Genomic DNA, 4,913 nt, shown 5'->3' with positions numbered 1-4,913 from the left:
CCCAAATGATTCTATGATTCTATGATATAGTACTAATTCCTGTGGGTTTATTTTGTTTATATTGAATACCTCTAAGAGTGGAAATTGTAATCATGTTACAGAATAGTTTAATTTAAACTACAGGTCCATTGGGTTTTTTTCTTACCTATCCCTAAAATGTCTTTTGGAGTGGAGACTGAAGTGGTTTGTTTTGTCAGTAGTTTGGGCAATGCTCTTTTGACTGTTAAGTCAACCATTTTTAATGAGAGATTTAAATTTTGGCTGTGGCACAAATGAGTGAAACGTCAAACATGAAGTAGTTGTTAGTGCCTTTACTGAGCTTTGGGGGAGAAACCCGAAATAACATTTGAGCAGCAGGAACAAACCACACTAGTGCACACGAGGGACCACAGATGTATATGCAGAGACAGGTGAGAATCATTTCTGAAAATGCAAACAAGATGTGATGCTACTGTTTCTCTGAGGTCTCCAGTATTAATTCACTTTCTGCAGGTGCTTAGACATTCACCTTCAGCTAACTCAGGTCACTTTGCCATTAACACCGCACAGCTCCCATTGCTGCAGCTGCGTACTTGATACACTCAGTCACTCAGCTGCCATAGGTCATTGCCTGCACGTTTCCTCACTTCTTTCACGTGTTTCTCCAGCTCTGGAGATCTCTGTTCTTTAGTCATCTACCAGGTAGGCTTTTAGACCTTTAGAGGAAGCGGAAACACAGCTGTGCCTCTTATCCTTGCCACTGTTGTAAAAAGAAAGACAGTAAAGGTGGTGGGAGTGGGGGGAGGACCCAAGCAAAAGCCCCATTAGCCTCTTCTTTTTAAGGGAGCCCAGGCAATGCTTTCTGTTTCATTTCAGGGTTAGGAAATAAAAAATCTTGAACTGTGTACTCTGTGTAATTTGTATAGCCATGTATTCTTACATAGACTAAATATAGATATTGCTTAGCCAGAACAGAACCATTTTACAACTATGTTTCAGTCTTGTTGCACTAGTACTATTAAAAAAACCCCAACCTCACAATATGTGTAACTTAAACACATAATTTTCTTTCTTGATGCCTCTTAATAAAAACTTATCTGAACTACTCTGTAATTATATATGTTGTAGAACAACCCTGGTATGAATGTAATTATACTGGTGATTATGCCAGAATAGTTCATTCCAGCGTAAAAATAGAAAGAAATGGTATGGGGAATACTAATGTACTCATCACTGTAGGAGATTTTATCTATTTATATACAATCTTGCATTTATGTACATATATGTGTGTGTAAACTGAGCCTAAATTAGTGATGTCTTCACAGCCTCACCCTTCCCCGGAAATGCTGTTACGCATTTAAATGCTGTTATTCTTTTAAATGTTTGCAGGTATAATAACCTCATCAGTTGTGCCCACCAAGAAAAATAATTGAAGAGGAACAACATGTGGAAAACATGAATGCAGAATGGGACTGAAATCCAAGTAGAAATAAATACAGATTCAGATGTATTACTGATAAAAGTAACTGACTTGGAGTAACCTCATGGAGTTTTTGCATGCTTAGGCCTATAAGGTAGAATTAGGAATAAACAGTTAAATGTAAATTACCCTAACATTTTATTTGTAAAACATTAATTTTGAAAACAGAGAGAACAAATATAAAAAGAAGGTGAGGCAATATTGCATTACTTTTCCACATTGATTAATGCATATAATTAGGGATTCTCAGGGTTACTTTTCTCTTGCTCTACAGTTTCTGTAGTATTGCATAAGTTTTGGAAATGCAAAGAATGTCCTGTATGTCCTTTCAATCATTATTGTTGTAATGTTTTAATATTTGTTCCTTTTGTAGGCCAAACTTAACAACCTCTATTTGAATTAAGAGATGTTTATACAGTGATGTAGTATGTGACAAGTGTTAATTTATACTTGGAAGGCAAGATAATGTATATAGCTTTTAATCTGGTTATTTTCTCGAAATGCTGGAAAAGGTTAAAATCATACCCTTCCTGGCTTCCTTCTTAGGCAGTAACTAGCAATGGGAAGAAGTGAAGAAAGGAACTCTTCCTTTCAGCATATTTCTTCAGTGTAATTCTTCAGCAAGAAATCTTGATGCAGCAGAGAAGCCAGGGTTTTCAGAGAAAGGAAATCTCTCTCTCTCTCTCTCTCTCTCCATTCCCCAGTTTGAATAGTGACAAAACAGCATTGAAGAGCAAATAGTTTTGATTCTGGAAGATTCCAGATTGCTGTGAATGGAAAGTTTCTTCAGAGAGTGAGTATTCCTGGGAAGAGTAAAATGATATACTTAGCTGGGTGCTGGGAAGCTGGGTATGGAAAGACTGACTGCCTTTTGAGATACAGAAGGTGCTGCTTTTAAGCATCTTAAATGCAAAGTGGAAGTACTGCCTAACCTGCATAGGCACCTGAATTTCCTACTGAAAACTTCATTTAGACCTGAAACTCTTCTTCTGACAGGAGATGCTGTCATTTGAACCTCTGTGCACTTCTGCATAGTATAGCTGTTCTGGGAGTTGCATACCTTTGCCATCTCTAACACACTGGCAGCCTTGAACTCATTCAAAAATCAAGCAGAGGCTGTTGTTTTCAGTAATGGCTGTACCACATGTCCATTGTGTAGGAAACCCGAGTTCAATTTCTTTGCTGGTTGGAGGCGTTCAGTGACCCTGTTTGTCCAAATGCTGCTGCACATCAAAATTGCAGCACCCAGAAGAAAGCAAGAAATATGTTGCAGGAACTGTGCAATTGATTAAAGCTGCCTAAAATCACACAGCATGTAGTTGAGTCAGTATGTCACCAATTTCCAAACTTTATTGAGTTTTACTCCTATACATGACAAAAACTGAATGTGCGTTGCGGAGGCTGTAATTTTTCTATCTCTGACCATGCACTTACAGAACATGGGCTGATGCAGCGAAGTTTTATTGTACCCTCTTTCTCTTCTGCCTTTGGGGAAGATAGAAATAATACTCTGCTAACTGCTGTGGTAGAGAACAGGGTCTTATACTGCTGTCAGTAACACTACTGCCCTGTGTGTCATGGTTCAAGGACCTGATGCTTAGTAGCACTGCTGTGGTTTACCGTTTACTCTGAGATGCCCAAAAACTTGCCTGAGTCTTGATGCAAGTCTCAAAGATACTAAAAAATACCTGGTGTACTCTACAACCCCTCATTTCAGGGACTCAGAGCAGAGGCCTTTACATAAGCTGTTTGGGATCCCTCTGTGCAAGATAGACCATTTTACCCCAGGGGACTGTTTCCATTCACTCTAAACATCCCTTTTGCTATCAAGGTGCCATGTAAAAAACCAAGATAAAAAGCATACACTGAAGAACAGAAGAATGGCCATAATGAATCACACTGAAGATCCACCCAACCCAGTTAATGTCTGATAGGTCTTTGCAGCTTTAATTTAAACAGTTTTGTAGAGTTAGGAGATAGCCAAAGGCTTGCCCCTGTGCATCACCAGAATTACAAAGCCTCTGGGTGCAGTGCATTGTCCCATTTAACGTGGAAAAATGAAATAACTGTAGGAGATGCCTTGAAAAATACAGTAACTCATATGCTATTTCTCCACTAATACTGTTGCAGTCCACAACCCTTTACTAGATTTGGATGCAAAGTCTGTGTATTTATTTAGGACCCCTGTATGGATTTTTCTCTTCCATGAGCTTCCATATACTAAAAGTGGTTTGTATAACTGAGAGGCGGGAAAGCAGTTTGATAAATGTATTTTTCTGGTTACGTTCAGTAAAACCACAAACTAATCGCAACAGATAATTTGGAAAGATACAGGGGCTGAAAGTTTTATTTAAAATACTCTTTTAATTTTTCATATAGCTTAGTGTAGTATCATAGAATCATAAGATATCTGGAGATGGAAGAGACCCAGAAGGATCATCAAGTCCTGGCTACTGTTTGCAGATGCATAGGAAATGAGGAGCAGGTGTGAATCCTGTGTCCCTCTGCCTGTGCGGTGCTGGGACAGATTTACCATCCTTAGCACTTCCCTGTGCAATCTGACCCAGCTCCTGTAGCTTCAGCAGCAGAATTTTGGCACGAGGACCCTAACTTCTCGTAGCAGCCAGCAGAGCTCTCAAGGCAGAGAAGAAAGTGAGCGCTTTCATGAACCACCACAGAGACAACTTTCTCTGTTTGTTTCTCTTAAAAAACCTGGAGTTAGAGAGGACATGATCAGCAGTGATGAATTTTGTCTTTTGTCAATGTCAGTGGAGAGGTCCTGGTCTGATATTACTGGTGGCCTCTCCATGGTAGCAATAAGGCACTTGGGCAAGTATTTTCTGTAAGTAATTTCAAGTACACTTCTGTTGCCTGTGCTATAATTACTGTGTTGACAAGATACAGAAGTTTGGTCTCTGGAGTTGTTGGTTTGGCATCTCTTTTGACTGTTAAAACTGCAGTGCTATATTACTATTTTCTTTCAAATAAACTGAACACTAGATAATTCCTGGAATCCTCATTGACTGGTTGCTTAAGTCTTGGGTTTATCCTTTGAATTTTGGTTTCTATTAATAAGTCCATTTTGGACTACTAGATAGTTATTTGGCTTTATACTTATAATGAAGTTCTCAAGTTCAGTATCTCATATTTTGCAAGCTTTGTTGTAAATGAAATACAGAAGAACTCTCACAAATAGATGGAAAAATTGATCTGTTGAGGGAATATAATTTGATTCTGCAAATCAGATGGGGTTTTTTTGCCAATTATTTTACTGGTTCTTTTTAAGAAATGTAAGTTGGAGCATGGTTTTCACCAAAAGAGATCCTGATCTGATGTGATAGTTTCATTACTTTAATGTCTTTCAAGATTAAAGATCTACACTGAAGGCTGCTGTAGCATTTACTAGTGAGGAATGGAAATTCTTCACTGTGAGAGGTGAAACATACATGATTCC

The sequence above is a fragment of the Cariama cristata genome, unplaced genomic scaffold (assembly GCF_000690535.1).
Source record: "Cariama cristata isolate BGI_N322 unplaced genomic scaffold, ASM69053v1 scaffold44679, whole genome shotgun sequence".
Classification (NCBI taxonomy): Eukaryota; Metazoa; Chordata; class Aves; order Cariamiformes; family Cariamidae; genus Cariama; species Cariama cristata.
The sequence above is the reverse complement of the archived record's forward strand: the minus strand, read 5'-3'. Positions refer to the sequence as shown.